We start from the raw sequence: 20295 nt of genomic DNA, 5'->3' as shown, positions 1-20295 counted from the left end.
AAGCATGAGGGCGGCTCGCAGAAGTGCAGCAGTTGTACAGAACAGATTTACAACGCGGCAGAGGAGCGTTTCCCAGTGGCGACGCAGCAAAACTTAGACGTGAGGAGACCCGAGTCTAGTTTTTGTAATCAGAGCCGGTTAATTGAGAGGACGAGACTGGGGACACTTGTTAATCACACTCCGCACCTAGATAAAGGGAGGGCGCTAAAAAAATCTAAATACAACTTGAAAAGGCAATAAATTGACCTTCTCAAATGCATAAATTATTCTGCCCAACCCTCTTTATTCTCTTCCTTTTTAGAATAGTTTTAACTGCTACTGCAGTAGCAGGACCAGACACGTGTCTTGAATTGAATTATTTCTTCATTTCACGTAATGCTCTTCATCCACCTGTCAGGAGCTGAGCAGGTGCAGAGAGGAACTGGAGAAGATGGAAGCGCTTTTCCATCAAGAGAAGACGCTCCGCCTACAGCTAGAGAACCAGCTACAAGCCTACACATTACAAGACCCGCCCTCTGAGGATCAGAGCCAATCAAAGGAAACCTTTGAAGAGCTGCACAGGTCGGTACAGGCCTATATTTAATTCTGATAAGAAACATTGTTCATGGAAGATTTCCCAGTTAGAAACTCGGGCTGTTTCTCCAGGACAACCACATCAAAACAACAAAATTATTTGACATATTTCCATTTTAAATGCTAATTTCTGACCACTTAAGTTAAACCTTAGGGCCTTCATTAAACAATAATAATCCTTAGCTAGTAAATTGCTGTACTTTAATTATAGAAGAAATTATCCTTAGAAATGCTTTGTTTTTTATTCTTAGCAAAAGACAATTATATTATAGTACCTAGTCCTGAGCTGGCACACACCATTCTAATGTCACAGTGATTTCAGTGGAGTTTCTCCATGTAGTTCCATGTAATTGGAATGTAATTCCAAGATGAATCTGTGTGCAGAGAGTCCATCTCATAGTTCTAAATGAACATGTGAAATAAAATGTAGCCTAATCGAGTGTGTGTGTGATGGCTGTCAGGTACATAGAACAGCTGCAGGGGGAGCTCAAGGCTCAGAACACCATAATCAATCAGCTGAGGAACAGGAGCACCAATCAGAGCAGTGGACACCAGCCTGGCCACGCCCACAACTCCACACTCACCACCCTGAAAGAGGATGACATACGTGTGAGTGTGTATGTGTGTGCAGGTGCATGTTCCTGCATACATGTATGCTTATTAAACTGTTACTTTAAGACACTAAAACTTTAATGTTTTAATTAGGCTATGAGAATACATTAAAAATTATAAATTGTATACTATATAGGGAAATCCATTTGAACTAAATGTTTAATATATTTGTACTCTATGTATTCTCTCTCTCTCTCTATTTAGGATCTGAAGAACTTGTTGGAGTTGAAAGACTCTGAGCTGCATGAGACCAAAATCAAACATGAGGCCAGTAAAAACAACCTCCAACAGGCCCTGAAGGACAAAGAGAAACAGATTCAGGTGGGTGTCTCCAAACACATGGCAACCTACAGGTAAAAACAGGCGTCCAAAAATATGCTCTTAATACAAAAGACCTATAGAGCTCACTAAGCATATTATCTGCACATTTATTATAAACATTTTCTTGTGGTTTAAAACAAAAGTGTGAAAAGAGAAAGGACTAAAACACAGGTCTGAAAGGGAACGACACCTTTACCAGACACACTCCTCAGCTTTATACAAAATGTCTGTGAAGCTTGGAGCCTCATTTAACCCCTGCCTGAACTCTGACCCCTGCAAGAGAAGGACTCTGCACCAATATTCCTCATCACACCAGACGGGGGCAGCAGGGAGTAACACTGCAGCAGGGGGTGTGTGCATTTATGAGGGTGATTGTTGATGTGTGTGAGCAGGGGCTGCATGACATTCTGGAAGGTCACATCCAGGATCTAGCTGAGAAAGATGCTGCGCTAGCAGAGACCACATCAGAGCTGAATAATCTGGAATCTGATGTGGGCAAACTCATTCTACAGCTTGAGAACAGAAAGCAGCAGCTCCAGGTAGCAACCCGACGTTTCATTCAGTCAGACCAGGTGCAGGGCGGAGTTTAGTGTTTTTAACATACTAAAAATACACCTGATTCACAACTCATCTGATATAATGGACCAGTACTCTAAAGATTAAGACTAGGTTTAGTCTGGATGCAAAAAATGGTTCCTTAAGTTGAATTGACTCTATTGAATCTCACACTCTGAATTTGATGTTTATTTACTTTGTTCATGTTTATACTCAGACTAAGGAGCTAAACTAAGGTTTAGAAAGGGAAGTGATGCAACTAGTGCTGTCCTAGACAATAAAATGTATAATATCATTTACCCAACATAAGACATTTCTGATTATTTCAGTATAAGGGCTCTGATCCTTGTTTGGAGTCATTATTTCTAACTACTGGTTTCTCTGTGTTTATGATTGCACACACACATACAAGGAAGAGGATCCAATTGCAAGAGGTTTTATAGTGAAATCAAACAGATCAGAGGGGTCAGGCAGGTATTCGTAGTCCTGTTGATTCAAGGTCCATAACATGGGGCAGAGTCCAGGGGTGTCCAGGGGTCAGGCAGAAGTCGAAAACCAGAAAGACAAAACCATAACTGAACCACTTGGTATGCAAAATAAGGTTGGCAATACTTCATGACGTGAGTGTGAGGGAGGGGAGCTTAAGTAAGGGAGCAGTGATGAGAGAAACAATGATCAGGTGTGTGCTAGTATTCCAGTAAACCAGATTGGAGGCGTGTGTGGGAAGAGGTAGACGTGGCAGTGCAGGGCTGAGCGTGATTCCTGGGGTTTGTAACACTCTGTCTCTCTGTGATGATCTTAGCTCATGTCTGGGCAGCTACAGGAGAGTGTGAGAGAAAGTCAGCTCCTGAAACAACGCCTGAGATACACAGAGGCCTTCACACATCCTACATACCAGATCCAAGGTACACTCTGCACTGTGGGACTGATGGGGTCTTTCATTTTTGTCAAACTACTCTTGCTAAGTTATTTTCAATGTGAAAAACCAAATATAGATGTAACATATATCTATAACAACCTTGTAACCTGCTGCTAAAGATTTTTCTTATTTTAATACCCTGTACATAATTGTTTGCATTATAACTATTAAAAATGCTGTTGACAAAAATATAAGAAGCTCCTGATGTGGTTTTATCAGCAGTGGAGCAGCATATGTTGGAGATTCATGAACTGAAACCAACACTGCTGGAGACTATCAGGAGGACCCAGGACCTGTACAGACATCTGCAGGCCGCTGAGCGAGGTGCACACACCAGTTCTGTAACACAGGGACACAATCCAGAATTAGCCAAGCTATCCTCATTTACTAAAAATGTTCACTTGCGGAACCTGAAAAATCACGTCTTCCATTTCCACTTGAGAGTAGATGAAGATGGTGGTGAGTGTAATGATTTAATGAAGGTGTAACAAATGACTTCAGCAGAAAGATAATGACTTAATAGAATTTGTACAGTTACACCTGCAAGGTGTTTTAAGTGGCACCATTTAATGAAAGGTTGTCAGAAAACAGATGCACATTACAGAAATGACTGGAGGTGTGGAAGGTATACTTTTAATAACCTCTTTACCGTTACACATCGTTGTTTTGTTGTTTTGTGTTGTGTATTCATGTCACATTAATGCACTCTTGTTCATCTTGCTCTCGTAGCTTCAGTAAAGAAGGACCATTCTGGGAGGAACAGTGGCAGTGTGTGCAAGAGCAGCTTCAGACCAGCGATCAAAGCGTTGATCTGCTGCTCAGATCCTGCCCAGCCCTGCCTCTCCTCCAGGGCCCATGTTCATGGCCTCCACGTCCTGGTTCCCCGTGAGAACTATGACACGCTGCTGGAACAGATGTGTGAGGGGAGGGGTCTGATCAGTCACGCAAGCGAACTGATCCAACGCCTGCAGACCCACGGCCGACATCACATGCAGGTCCACGTGAGCCCAAGCACGCGACACACAGATTCAATTGGTTAATCGTCACATTTCATGGATAATTTTCACTGAGCTGATTTTCCTATTTCAAATGGACCATTTGTCACTGACTGTGAGGATTATTGAAGGATAAAGAGGCCCAGCGGAGGGCGAGTGGGAAATATTAATCCTTCATGTCTGTTTCAGCCAGTGGACCAGAACCTGCTCAGAAGCCTCTTATACATCATCAATGTCACTCAGACAACTCTAGAAGAGGCCAGCAGACTGTTGACATCTTCATCAGATGTCTCTAAAGAACAGAACCATGATGGAGAAAGAGATGATGTAGGAGTTATTTACCATTTTTTGCATCTTTCATAAGTACCACACCAGTAAGAAGTGAAATTCATTTAGCTGTTAGCTAAGTCTATTTACTGGAAGAACTTCATATTGGACTAAATTATGTTTTTTTGATTGACACATACGAATAATATGATTATTTTGGATTTTTGCACATTTGTAAATTATTTATTTATTTATTTTTCTTTAGTTCTGCCATCATGAAAACCTCAAAATGAAGAACAAGCTGAAGAAACCAAAACTAGAGAAATCATATAAGATGAATAAGATGCTTTCAAAGGCTGTCAAAACACTACGGCGATTCAAACGTTGAGCAACACTGACATTAAAATGATCTCCTGTGATTATTTTCTCTGTGATGGTCATATTCCACCCCTCTATCATCCATCAGTCTGTGCACCATTATACATTCACACTTTCATTGTTGTTGTTTTTAGTAATTAAAATAAAATAAGTGTTGAAATAAAACTACATTCTGAGTATAGATTTTTTTCAAACTTATTGATGATTCTTCATTATGATTTAATTTTTCTACACCCTTACATACTAATAATTAAAAATTGGACAATTCCATGCAACATTTATTTATTAGAATGAATTTTGAATGTCCAAAAATAATAGCATTCTGCAGCAGTCAAGGCAAACTTGCAAAAAGTCAGCAAGTTTATTTCTTTTAAAGATCCTTAAGAGACTCAAAATTATGCAAGTACAACAAAACTGTGCAAGTATAAAAGCAATGTAGGAAAAATAAATAAATTTAGCTAAATCAAAATAAATTCAACAATACCTCTTGATAGTTTTTCCTCATGTGAAACGCTTCTACATCACTAAATCAGGGTTTTGTAGTCTCAAAGTTATAGCTACTATAATAGTTTGCTAAATGAGTAGAAATTAAATAATTTTCACACATCAGGGACGTTTATTGCTACGCTAAATTCAGTATCATAAGTATCAAAGTGATCACAAGTCATAGTTATAAACCACAATGAGGAAATAGTCTTTTTTATCCCTCTTACAACTGGGTTTAGGCTACAATTTATTATGTAGTGATTCAGATACAGTAAAATAAACAAGTGATAATATCAGGAGGGAAGCTTAAGCCTGACCAAGTATGTCTGGTTTAGTAAATGTGACTGTGTAGACCCGTAATATATTATTATTATTATTATTGTTATTATTAATTTAATTACCATCAAAGCAATTGCTTGGCATGTTTAAAAAGTATCTAGAATGCTAGTAAAGCTCTTCATTTGCTTGCTCACGTCTTTGCACAAAACACGTGTTCTTTTCATTCATAAAATAACAAAATATGCAAGCAAATGGATGTTACTCCTGTAGCAGGGGTGAATAAGGGACAAGACCCTCCTTTCTTAGAGTCCACAGATTCTGTTTGAAGAACGAAGAGTTAATGGCTTTGAGTGACAGCAATTCTCACCAAGGTGTGAAGGGGGAAGGGGAGGCGAAGCTATCAAATGACTTCACAACCAATGTCCAAGCACGAGCGGCGTGATTGGCAGCTGTTTCAACAAATAGAGGACGCTTAGATGAATACGCAGACACCTCACCTGCCTTATTTGTTTACCCACTACGTGAGTTTGAAATATGCGCACTGCTTTGTGTTCTAAGCCAGATGAAGTGTAACACATGCGAGTGATGCTGTTTGGCAAAACTGATACAGTAATCCATATTGTTTTTACTTAATTTGATTACCAATACTAAGGGACATCATGGAAAGGAACAGGCTTATTTTAGCTGAAGTTTATGTGGAGTTCTTTGGGTGCAGTTATAAGATGGAAGCTGAGAGATGGTTCAGTGGCTTCTAGCATGGATTAGCTTCAATGTTTGCATTGCAAAGGACTGGATATTTCCATTCACTGCTGAAAATATTCACAATCCTCCTACAAAATGTAAGTATACATGAGAAAGCATACTATTTCTTTACAGTATTACAGCACTATCCCAGCATAATCATTTAACATAATAACAATGAAGAATTTAATATTGTCTTTTAATAAGTGCATTGTACATTGAGCATTGTTGTGATGTTTTAGCAAAAAGAATATTGCACACTCAATGTATAGTGACTGATGACTTAGTGTGCATTTAGATAGGTTTTTGGACACTGTGGAGATGTCTAAGACACCTAGTAGAAAATATTGTGCAGCTACTTGGTAATTTCATGTATATACTCAAGTGTTCAATTTATTAGACAAGACCCTGGTGAATCAGGATATGTCGAGCATGACTGAAAATGAATCTCCAGCATCAAAATACACATTATAAACCCCCAAAATAAAAGTCATTTTGTTTTGTTTTTTGACATGTTCTTCTGTATTAGAGGAGCTCAAATAGAACCTAAATGAGGGATAAATAAGTCTGGATGTGAATGACTGTCATGTCCCAAGTCTTTACATCAATGTGACTCCTGAATCATTGTACTAGGTGTACAATTTCTGATAACTAGTATTAAAGTGAACAAGTACAAATCGTTTTAAAACTTAAATCACTTAAAACTGGAGGTGCATGTACAGGCTAAGTATCCACTTCCAGACTTATTCAAACATTGACCAACACTGACATTAAAATGATCTCCTGTGATTATTTTCTCTACGATGTTCATATTCCACCCCTCTATCACCCATCAGTCTGTGCACCATCATACATTCACTCTTTCATTGTTGTTGTTCCTAGTAATTAAAATAAATAACTGTTGAAATAAAACTACATCTGGAATGTTAGTCTCTTCAGCCTTTATTGTCTACTATAAGTAGAGCTGGGTGATTAAAACTAGATGTCACAGGTAATATCCTTTCACAGGTAATATCCTCATATATGTGTATGATCGCATCCTTACACAGGTAATATCCTCATATATGTGTAAGATCACAACCTTACACAGGTAATATCCTTATATGTGTATGATCACAACCTTTCACAGGTAATATCCTCATATATGTGTATGATCACAACCTTTCACAGGTAATATCCTCATATATGTGTATGATCACAACCTTACACAGTTAATAGGTGTGCCGAAATCAAATCATATGAAAACAACAGTAGAACTCGGGGATATGTTTAATAGTGAAAGTAAGAGTATTTCCACGTGCACAGTATGAAGGGATCTCAGGGGATTGGGACTAAACAGCTGTTTAGCCTTAAGAAAACCACTCGTCAGTCAGGCTATCCGGCAAAAATGGCTTCAATTTGATAGGGAGCATAAAGATCGGACTCTGGAGCAATGGAAGAAGGTAATGTGGTCTGATGAGTCCACATTTACTCTCTTCCAGAGTGATGGGCGCATCAGGGTAAGAAAAGAGATGGCTGAAGTGATGCACCCATCATGCCTAGTGCTTACTGTACAAACCTGTGGGGGCAATGCTATGATCTGGGGTTGCCGCCGTTGGTCAGGTCTAGGATCAGCAATGTTATGTGCCCAAAGAATAAGGTCAGCTGACTGCCTGAATATACTGAACGACCAGGGTATTCCATCAATGGATTTTTTCTTCCCTGACGGCACGGCAATTCCAAGATGACAATTCCAGGATTAATGAGGCTCAAATTGTGAGAGAGTGGTTCAGGGAGCATGAGACATCATTTTCACACATGGATTGGCCACCACAGACTCCAGACCTGAACCCCACTGAGAATCTTTGGGATGTGCTGGAGAAGACTTTGTGCAGTAGTCCAAATCTCCCATCATCTATAAGATCTTGGGGAAAAATTAATGCAACTCTGGACAGAAATAAATGTTGTGACATTGCAGAAGCTTGTGGACACAATGCCTCAGTGAATGCATGCCATAATCAAAGCTAAAGGCAGTCCAACGAAATTTTAGAATGTGTGACCTTTTTTTTGGCTAGGCACTGTATATGCCCAGCAGTGCTCGTCTGCCTTGTGGTGTGTGATATTTGTGGACAGAAAGAGGGGAGGGGCTCCTAGCTTTATAAAGCCTGTGGTTTGCATTAATGAACACCTGGGTCATCGCCTGTTGTTTCTGCATGCTGAGGTCAGTATGACCTCATAAGTGAAAAGGTATTAGGATGAGAACAAGCATAGTGCCCTACAGGTATATGTTTGTGTGCACATGTGTAGATGTTAGTGACATGTTTACATTCATATTGTTCACATAATGTTTAATAGTGGTGTCTCCCTGGCAATGTAAACATCCCAGTGTTAGTGAGAGATGGCTCAGACATTGGGCTAAACCACATTGATCCTGCTTGCTGCGTGAGAGAAACAGCTGGCAGGATCAGTGTGGTTTAGCTCCATGTTTGAGCCATCTGACTCTGACCAAGAGTCTCTTCAACAGGAAAATGGACCACAATAAAATCTTATCGATGACAAAATAGTGTGTCCAAAACTCCAGCTGGTTGAGCTAAGATTCACTCAGTTATAAAGAGGCTGAATTATGTGTACTCTTCATTAAAGTGGGTGGTGTTCCCTTAATTAAAGTGGGTGGTGTTCTCTTAATTAAAGTGGGTGGTGTACTCTTAATAATCCCTTAGAGCAATGCTGGTTGTGGAAGCTTTTTGAAGCTGACTCAGGGGCGCCGTCAGGGATTTTGGTCCCCATGAAAAGATATGACACTGGGCTCCACCTTCCCATCATCCCAGGCCACACCCACCCTGAAAATGTAGCATTGTGCATGTAGTGGAATTCACTATTTGATGTAAGACTGAAATCATCTATAAGAAAAGTGCTAAAGACCATATTTTACAGTTTATGGAAGCTTTCTAGTCTTTTAAAAACAGAGATCTTTTCCAACACTAATGAATTTATTTCTCATGGGAACAATCCAGTGTGATCTGCCTTAGACTTATACAGAGTTCTTGAAACCATCTGCATCAGAGCCTCTGTTTTGCACATATAGACTCAAAAAGGTCTCTGACCTTAAGATTCCCCAGAAACATTATTCATCTTTATGCTTTCAGACAGTCTTGCACCACTCTGCACGTGTGACAGGGAGCTTCAAAGCCTATTTTAATTAGATCACAGATCGCCTCATGAAAATACAGATTAACGTTTGGCCTTTCCTTTGCCCCAAAACATTTGATCACCTCATTCCCCCCTTTCATGACTTTGTCATGCACTATTGTCCCGCTGTCTCTATTTAATGTGTCATTGTTTTATATAAATGTTAACAATGTTGTGGCTTTAGTTTATTATTTCTAATATGAACTATTGAATTTAACTGCATGCCCTGTAACATTCTTTTCTTACTTATGTGGCCAACATCCATTGGGCATGGCGAAGGTTTCTTATATTATCACACAAATATCTTAGGTTATACAGTTACTTCAGTTTATAAATTATGTTAATACTGTTATTTGGAATAAAATTACAGCAGGATTCTCCGAACAGAACGCATACACCTCCCCTCTCGGCCAAAAACTTATCCAGAGCTATACGATTTTGCCAGGTCATTAGTGACATAGCTTCCAATTGCACCGCCACTGCTGTTAGTGCATCAGTAAAATTAATAAAATGATGCTGATTATAGTATATGTAATTTATCCAATCAATAGTTTTGTTTATAGTAAACCACCAGAGAATTGATTCAGATCCCGCAGCAATTTGATTTCTAGCCTTAAATTAATCCGAAGCCCCCCTATGAACTCCAATAGCATCAATGATACTTTATCATCCAAACTACCCTTCGGTGCCTCACGTTGCTGAACACAATGATAAGCATCGTTGTGTGGGAAGTACAGCTTCAGGTACAGGAAACATAGGAAATGACACAATCAACATGACTCTTACCCCCACATACCCAATGAGCATCCGGAATTACGACACCATCATATTTCTGCATGAGACGTGCATGATTAACCAGGTCTTGTTCTACAAAAGTTCCATTGGAGTTGTCAAAATAATGGGTATTGTTAAAAGTTGAAATATAACAGGTTCAGTGTAATCCATAATCCAAATCCTACAACATTTCCTTGTGAAATTTCCCACATTTTTCCTCCTGTACAATAAAAACAATCAGGACACACTGTGGAATTCATCACAGTAATACTTTTTTTCTTACAGTTGTAGCTTTCTGCACAGGTGTCTGCCTCCAATTCTCTGAGCTCAATGAGTTAATTCTGTTCACCAATATGGACGTAGCCAGCCCTCTATCCCAGTAAACCTGTCTCTTGTCTGTCATTATTCAAATCTTTAACCCTACACACCGCCTCCCATCATCCAGCGCTGGCGGTGGTTCAAACGGTCCCCATGGCAACCGCTCCACTCCAACTGTTGCTCTTACAGGCACTTGGCTAAACAACAACTGCAGCCAACAGAGCCCTTTTCCAAATCCTCCTTATTCCTTATTCATCCAATTTATGTCACTTAGTCAGCCGATACAATTTAAAATGTATTAAGTCTAGCGATTTCCGACACGCCACACCTGCAGAGTTTCTATATATTTTCTCAAGCCAAAAATGCATTTGCACTCCCTGCATCTCATTTAACAAATTGCTATCCATGTGATTATTTTAGTCGCAAATCTATTCACTTGATTCTAAGTTATTTTGTTAGATTTAACTGCTTATTGATTATTGAATATTGATTTAGCCAGAACTTACTTGGGTAAATTAGATATTCACTGTTCCAAAAATACTATTAACCGCCACTCGCTCTGGTTAAATTTCTTATCCTGTATATTTTAACTTTACTCTTCTCCTATTGCTGCTATTTTAAAATGTCCATCATATGTATGCTCGCTACTGCTTTAACTGTTACCAGTTTTATATACTATACCTCTATCATTTACTTTATATTTATTACTAAAACAATGTCTATATGTTTTGCATGCACGCATTTTATAATGAGATATTATTAATGACGTTTAGACAGATCTGTCTGCATATCCATTCACTTCCTTTGTTAAATGACCAAACCAAAATAATCTTAATTATAACCCAGAAAAAACTGTTATGCTGGTATGCGTCGTACAATACGTCATTGTTGATAATCTGTTAACTCGCGATGGCCACATCAACACAAACACAGTTTTTACAGACAAAACATTTAACACTTTTCTCTTAGTGCTGCTTTACTCACGAGATCTACTATTCTTCTCTTTATTCTTTTAATCTCTTTATTCTCTTTTTATTCTTTTATTATTTTATTCTCTTTATTCTCTTTTATTCTTTTATTCTCTTTATTCTGCACATTTTCTTTACTTCACTTGTTGTGGTCACATTTATACAGAAACAACTGGAACAAACATACCTGTTAACATTCATCTCTTCAGCGCTTTTTTTCTCTGGAGCTCTATTTATTTCTCTTTATTCTCTTTATTCACTGCACATTTTTCTTTACTTTATCTTTCTTTATTCAACTGTTTTTTGTTTTCACTATTTCCCTTTACAGTAAGTTTTTGTGAAACTATTTTCACTTTTACCGGTTGATTTTCTAACTGTTACTCCATTTTTTGTTGTTTTATATTTTTAGCAGACAATTCTCACTCCTTCAATTCCCAGTCTGCACCCTTAAGACCCCCAAAACCTGACTACAAAGCTCTGTGGACCAGGTCTGAATACCACCTATGCAGAATGTTTTAACAGGGATTTAAGTACCTTTGGTAGTGCGCGTGTGGATTCAGACCCACAGAACAGTGCAGCTTTGGGTTGTCCGTCAGCTGGTGCTTTGTCCTGCTGACGGCGTGGGTCCGTTGCCAGTCAATCCAATTGATCCCTGTGGTACAGCCACCAATTAATGGTGTTCATAGATTTTCCTAAATTCAAGACTGTTTACTCAATACACATTAAATAGAAATAAAGATGCAGACTCTGGAATTAATTGAAGAGAAGAGCTGGTCCCGTCTTTATTCTGAGCTCAATGTTACAAACGAGGCATTGTCCAGAGAATGTCTAACAGTGTCAGGTGGGCATGACCTTTATATATTTTCTTCAAGGACACTTACATAACCATTTAAATTTTTTTATTGTAACGAATCTGCTGGCCTGAGTGCTGATGGGCATGGAGCAGGATGCACAGATTCCCTCGATGAAGTGACGCGTTTATTAACAAAAGACACAAACAACAATAGTGGCACTCATATACAACATGAAGGAAAGACATGACTCATACACGTAACAAAAAACAGACTCTAGTAACATTGAACGAAGATTACATACGCATTTTACATTTAACAGCAGACTAACAATGACCAACACAGTACACACACTATCAGAGATTTAAATAGACAAAAGACACAAGACATTAAGCCCCATACAGGTGCATACAATTACAAAGGGCGTGGTTACAAACATTAAACCCCCTGCACGCGGCAGGCCGTACCATGTGACTTGTGGGGGGGGGCGTCCCGTGACATTTATAATACTTTTCCAGGTTTACACTATTATGTTCAAATCATACATTATTCAATATATGCAAATTGATATTCAATACTTACACCAACTGGTTCTTGGTATCATTATGTTCAACCTAAACTACTTCTATTTTTTTTAAAAAGGCGATCTTATTTCCTACCGCCAGGTGCCCATATTGCTTCTTCTGGTGATCCTTTTTCATAGCACCAGATGCCCATATTCTTTCTTCCGGTGCTGGGCTGGGATGTCCCATCCTTGAACCAAGGATCCCTCAACTGAGGCCCCTAGAGGCCTGTCAAAGAGGCATTCTGAGGCTTTATGCTGAAGCCAACCATCCATATTCTTCTGCGTACAATATCATTTTATTACCTCACCCTGCACTGTGAATTACACATCCTTATATTCACAAAAGCACATGCTTTGGCTGGTAAAACATTTCTTATTAACACCAGTCTTGCTTGTCTTCCTAACTGGTTCAGTTCCTTCACTTTTAAGCTTCCCTAGTGTTATTATTACATGTTTTAGTTTACTGTATCTAAATCACTACATAAGAGATTGTAGCCTGCACCCAGTAGTAGGAGGGTGTTTAGGGTGAAATAGTAGACTATTTCTTTGTTGTGGTTTGTGTATATAAACATCTGATTTGTGAAAATGATTTAATTTCTTCTAATTAATAAACTGTTATAGTAGCTATAATCCTGATGTAGTGATGCACAGTGTAGTGACATTTCACATGAGGAAAAAACATCAATAAAGGTATTTTTGAATGGATATAACTAAAAATTAATAATACATTTTCTTAAAATTATTACATAAGGATATATATATATATATATATATATATATATATATATATATATATATATATATATATATATATATATATATATCATAATCGAGAATCATCCATGAGTCTGAAGACATCTAGTTTTAATCACCCAGCTCTACTTATAATAGACAATAAAGGCTGAAGAGACTAACATTCCAGATGTAGTTTTATTTCAACAGTTATTTATTTTAATTACTACGAACAACAACAATGAAAGAGTGAATGTATGATGGTGCACAGACTGATGGGTGATAGAGGGGTGGAATATGAACATCGTAGAGAAAATAATGACAGGAGATCATTTTAATGTCAGAGTTGGTCAATGTTTGAATAAGTCTGGAAGTGGATACTTAGCCTGTACATGCACCTCCAGTTTTAAGTGATTTAAGTTTTCAAATGATTTGTACTTGATCACTTTAATACTAGTTATCAGAAATTGTACACATAGTACAATGATTCAGGAGTCACATTGATGTAAACACTTGGGACATGACAGTCATTCACATCCAGACTTATTTACCCCTCATTTATTTTCTAGTTGAGCTCCTCTAATACAGAAGAACATGTCAAAAAAAACAAAATGACTTTTATTTTGCGGGTTTAGAATGTGTATTTTGATGCTGGAGATTCATTTTCAGTCATGCTCTACATATTCTGATTCACCAGGGTCTTGTCTAATAAATTGAACACTTGAGTATATACATGAAATTACCAAGTAGCTGCACAGCATTTTCTACTAGGTGTCCTAGACATCTAAATGCACACAAAGTCATCAGTCACTATACATTGAGTGTGCAATATTCTTTTTGCTAAAACATCACAACAATGCTCAATGTACAATGCACTTATTAAAAGACAATATTAAATTCTTCATTGTTATTATGTTAAATGATTATGCTGGGATAGTGCTGTAATACTGTAAAGAAATAGTATGCTTTCTCATGTATACTTACATTTTGTAGGAGGATTGTGAATATTTTCAGCAGTGAATGGAAATATCCAGTCCTTTGCAATGCAAACATTGAAGCTAATCCATGCTAGAAGCCACTGAACCATCTCTCAGCTTCCATCTTATAACTGCACCCAAAGAACTCCACATAAACTTCAGCTAAAATAAGCCTGTTCCTTTCCATGATGTCCCTTAGTATTGGTAATCAAATTAAGTAAAAACAATATGGATTACTGTATCAGTTTTGCCAAACAGCATCACTCGCATGTGTTACACTTCATCTGGCTTAGAACACAAAGCAGTGCGCATATTTCAAACTCACGTAGTGGGTAAACAAATAAGGCAGGTGAGGTGTCTGCGTATTCATCTAAGCGTCCTCTATTTGTTGAAACAGCTGCCAATCACGCCGCTCGTGCTTGGACATTGGTTGTGAAGTCATTTGATAGCTTCGCCTCCCCTTCCCCCTTCACACCTTGGTGAGAATTGCTGTCACTCAAAGCCATTAACTCTTCGTTCTTCAAACAGAATCTGTGGACTCTAAGAAAGGAGGGTCTTGTCCCTTATTCACCCCTGCTACAGGAGTAACATCCATTTGCTTGCATATTTTGTTATTTTATGAATGAAAAGAACACGTGTTTTGTGCAAAGACGTGAGCAAGCAAATGAAGAGCTTTACTAGCATTCTAGATACTTTTTAAACATGCCAAGCAATTGCTTTGATGGTAATTAAATTAATAATAACAATAATAATAATAATAATATATTACGGGTCTACACAGTCACATTTACTAAACCAGACATACTTGGTCAGGCTTAAGCTTCCCTCCTGATATTATCACTTGCTGACTTTTTGCAAATTTGTCTTGACTGCTGCAGAATGCTATTATTTTTGGACATTCAAAATTCATTCTAATAAATAAATGTTGCATGGAATTGTCCAATTTTTAATTATTAGTATGTAAGGGTGTAAAAAAATTAAATCATAATGAAGAATCATCAATAAGTTTGAAAAAAATCTATACTCAGAATGTAGTTTTATTTCAACACTTATTTTATTTTAATGACTAAAAACAACAACAATGAAAGAGTGAATGTATGATGGTGCACAGACTGATGGATGATAGAGGGGTGGAATATGACCATCACAGAGAAAATAATCACAGGAGATCATTTTAATGTCAGTGTTGCTCAACGTTTGAATCGCCGTAGTGTTTTGACAGCCTTTGAAAGCATCTTATTCATCTTATATGATTTCTCTAGTTTTGGTTTCTTCAGCTTGTTCTTCATTTTGAGGTTTTCATGATGGCAGAACTAAAGAAAAATAAATAAATAAATAATTTACAAATGTGCAAAAATCCAAAATAATCATATTATTCGTATGTGTCAATCAAAAAAACATAATTTAGTCCAATATGAAGTTCTTCCAGTAAATAGACTTAGCTAACAGCTAAATGAATTTCACTTCTTACTGGTGTGGTACTTATGAAAGATGCAAAAAGTGGTAAATAACTCCTACATCATCTCTTTCTCCGTCATGGTTCTGTTCTTTAGAGACATCTGATGAAGATGTCAACAGTTTACTGGCCTCTTCTAGAGTTGTCTGAGTGACATTGATGATGTATAAGAGGCTTCTGAGCAGGTTCTGGTCCACTGGCTGAAACAGACATGAAGGATTAATATTTCCCACTCGCCCTCCGCTGGGCCTCTTTATCCTTCAATAATCCTCACAGTCAGTGACAAATGGTCCATTTGAAATAGGAAAATCAGCTCAGTGAAAATTATCCATGAAATGTGACGATTAACCAATTGAATCTGTGTGTCGCGTGCTTGGGCTCACGTGGACCTGCATGTGATGTCGGCCGTGGGTCTGCAGGCGTTGCTGGATCAGTTCACTCGCGCGACTGATCAGACCCCTCCCCTCACACATCTGTTCCAGCAGCGTGTCATAGTTCTCACGGGGAACCAGGACGTGGAGGCCATGAACATGGGCCCTGGAGGAGAGGCAGGGCTGGGCAGGATCTGAGCAGCAGATCAACGCTTTGATCACTGATCTGAAGCTGCTCTTGCACACACTGCCACTGTTCCTCCCAGAATGGTCCTTCTTTACTGAAGCTATGAGAGCAAGATGAACAAGAGTGCATTAATGTGACATGAATACACAACACAAAACAACAAAACAACGATGTGTAACGGTAAAGAGGTTATTAAAAGTATACCTTCCACACCTCCAGTCATTTCTGTAATGTGCATCTGTTTTCTGACAACCTTTCATTAAATGGTGCCACTTAAAACACCTTGCAGGTGTAACTGTACAAATTCTATTAAGTCATTATCTTTCTGCTGAAGTCATTTGTTACACCTTCATTAAATCATTACACTCACCACCATCTTCATCTACTCTCAAGTGGAAATGGAAGACGTGATTTTTCAGGTTCCGCAAGTGAACATTTTTAGTAAATGAGGATAGCTTGGCTAATTCTGGATTGTGTCCCCGTGTTGTAGAACTGGTGTTTGCACCTCGCTCAGCGGCCTGCAGATGTCTGTACAGGTCCTGGGTCCTCCTGATAGTCTCCAGCAGTGTTGGTTTCAGTTCATGAATCTCCAACATATGCTGCTCCACTGCTGATAAAACCACATCAGGAGCTTCTTATATTTTTGTCAACAGCATTTTTAATAGTTATAATGCAAACAATTATGTACAGGGTATTAAAATAAGAAAAATCTTTAGCAGCAGGTTACAAGGTTGTTATAGATATATGTTACATCTATATTTGGTTTTTCACTTTGAAAATAACTTAGCAAGAGTAGTTTGACAAAAATGAAAGACCCCATCAGTCCCACAGTGCAGAGTGTACCTTGGATCTGGTATGTAGGATGTGTGAAGGCCTCTGTGTATCTCAGGCGTTGTTTCAGGAGCTGACTTTCTCTCACACTCTCCTGTAGCTGCCCAGACATGAGCTAAGATCATCACAGAGAGACAGAGTGTTACAAACCCCAGGAATCACGCTCAGCCCTGCACTGCCACGTCTACCTCTTCCCACACACGCCTCCAATCTGGTTTACTGGAATACTAGCACACACCTGATCATTGTTTCTCTCATCACTGCTCCCTTACTTAAGCTCCCCTCCCTCACACTCACGTCATGAAGTATTGCCAACCTTATTTTGCATACCAAGTGGTTCAGTTATGGTTTTGTCTTTCTGGTTTTCGACTTCTGCCTGACCCCTGGACACCCCTGGACTCTGCCCCATGTTATGGACCTTGAATCAACAGGACTACGAATACCTGCCTGACCCCTCTGATCTGTTTGATTTCACTATAAAACCTCTTGCAATTGGATCCTCTTCCTTGTATGTGTGTGTGCAATCATAAACACAGAGAAACCAGTAGTTAGAAATAATGACTCCAAACAAGGATCAGAGCCCTTATACTGAAATAATCAGAAATGTCTTATGTTGGGTAAATGATATTATACATTTTATTGTCTAGGACAGCACTAGTTGCATCACTTCCCTTTCTAAACCTTAGTTTAGCTCCTTAGTCTGAGTATAAACATGAACAAAGTAAATAAACATCAAATTCAGAGTGTGAGATTCAATAGAGTCAATTCAACTTAAGGAACCATTTTTTGCATCCAGACTAAACCTAGTCTTAAGCTTTAGAGTACTGGTCCATTATATCAGATGAGTTGTGAATCAGGTGTATTTTTAGTATGTTAAAAACACTAAACTCCGCCCTGCACCTGGTCTGACTGAATGAAACGTCGGGTTGCTACCTGGAACTGCTGCTTTCTGTTCTCAAGCTGTAGAATGAGTTTGCCCACATCAGATTCCAGATTATTCAGCTCTGATGTGGTCTCTGCTAGCGCAGCATCTTTCTCAGCTAGATCCTGGATGTGACCTTCCAGAATGTCATGCAGCCCCTGCTCACACACATCAACAATCACCCTCATAAATGCACACACCCCCTGCTGCAGTGTTACTCCCTGCTGCCCCCCTCTGGTGTGATGAGGAATATTGGTGCAGAGTCCTTCTCTTGCAGGGGTCAGAGTTCAGGCAGGGGTTAAATGAGGCTCCAAGCTTCACAGACATTTTGTATAAAGCTGAGGAGTGTGTCTCGTAAAGGTGTCGTTCCCTTTCAGACCTGTGTGTTAGTCCTTTCTCTTTTCACACTTTTGTTTTAAACCACAAGAATATGTTTATAATAAATGTGCAGATAATATGCTTAGTGAGCTCTATAGGTCTTTTGTATTAAGAGCATATTTTTGGACGCCTGTTTTTACCTGTAGGTTGCCATGTGTTTGGAGACACCCACCTGAATCTGTTTCTCTTTGTCCTTCAGGGCCTGTTGGAGGTTGTTTTTACTGGCCTCCTGATTGATTTTGGTCTCCGGCAGTTCAAAGTCTTTCAACTCCAACAAGTTCTTCAGATCCTAAAGAGAGAGAGAGAGAATACATAGAGTACATAGAGAATACATAGAGTGGATTTCCCTATATAGTATACAATTTATAATTTTTAATGTATTCTCATAGCCTAATTAAAACAAAGTTTTTAGCGTCTTAAAGTAACAGTTTAATAAGCATACATGTATGCAGGAACATGCACCTGCACACACATACACACTCACACGTATGTCATCCTCTTTCAGGGTGGTGAGTGTGGAGTTGTGGGCGTGGCCAGGCTGGTGTCCACTGCTCTGATTGGTGCTCCTGTTCCTCAGCTGATTGATTATGGTGTTCTGAGCCTTGAGCTCCCCCTGCAGCTGTTCTATGTACCTGACAGCCATCACACACACTCGATTAGGCTACATTTTATTTCACATGTTCATTTAGAGCTATGAGATGGACTCTCTGCACACAGATTCATCTTGGAATTACATTCCAATTACATGGAACTACATGGAGAAACTCCACTGAAATCACTGTGACATTAGAATGGTGTGTGCCAGCTCAGGACTAGGTACTATAATATAATTGTCTTTTGCTAAGAATAAAAAACAAAGCATTTCTAAGGATAATTTCTTCTATAATTAAAGTACAGCAATTTACTAGCTAAGGATTATTATTGTTTAATGAGGGCCCTAAGGTTTAACTTAAGTGGTCAGAAATTAGCATTTAAAACGGAAATATGTCAAAGAATAGTGTTGTTTTGATGTGGTTGTCCTGGAGAAACAGCCCAAGTGTCTAACTGGGAAGTCTTCCATGAACAATGTTTCTTATCAGAATTAAATATAGGCCTGTACCGACCTGTGCAGATCTTCAAAAATTAAAAACAGTTCCTGTTTTCGGATCTGATTGGCTGGCTGCTTGGCAGATTAAATATGAGTGAGCTCATGTAGATTTTGCATGTGAGGAAAGGAGATCCAAGAATGCTGCGAGTTACACGTCAATGCTGTGTGAAAAAAAAAATTAACAGAACATATGTTTGATTTTGCACTTTCTGCCAACACCAGATTAATGCAGATTATGTGTCTGGTGATGTTTTGACCTTTTATTCAGAATATTTGTCTGAAGTCCCTTAAAAACATTCACTTATGTCTACAGCTCCATCATAACCTTGACCTTAGATGTTACCTACTAGTAAACAGATCTGCCTGATTAACGTCTCTTGGCTCGTCTTCTTCTCAGATACATGTCTGGGCACAAACTAAACGTTCACATACTGTCTTATACCACTACATCACTGGGCATGTGAACTGGACATGGCGATCAGCAGAGGAGAGACCCAAGATACCATTTTAAAATGGTTAATTCAAACACTCAAAATGGTTTGATCTGTCATCTCAGGGAAGTGTATGCTAGAAACGAAAACTAATGACAATAAATAGTCATTTTATATAGAGTTTGTGAGCTGTGTTCGGTGTAAACATCACTG

At 38.7% G+C, this 20295-nt stretch overlaps 1 protein-coding gene across 1 annotated transcript in view; it reads right to left on the bottom strand.

Annotated features, from left to right (window-relative positions):
* Nucleotides 1–20295, bottom strand: part of LOC145652951 (NACHT, LRR and PYD domains-containing protein 12-like) — a 112084-nt gene that overhangs the window by 25516 nt on the left and 66273 nt on the right. The window lies entirely within an intron of this gene.

Source organism: Electrophorus electricus, chromosome 21 (genome assembly GCF_041902795.1).
Source record: "Electrophorus electricus isolate QZ-2024a chromosome 21, ASM4190279v1, whole genome shotgun sequence".
NCBI lineage: Eukaryota > Metazoa > Chordata > Actinopteri > Gymnotiformes > Gymnotidae > Electrophorus > Electrophorus electricus.
The sequence above is the reverse complement of the archived record's forward strand: the minus strand, read 5'-3'. Positions and strand labels throughout refer to the sequence as shown.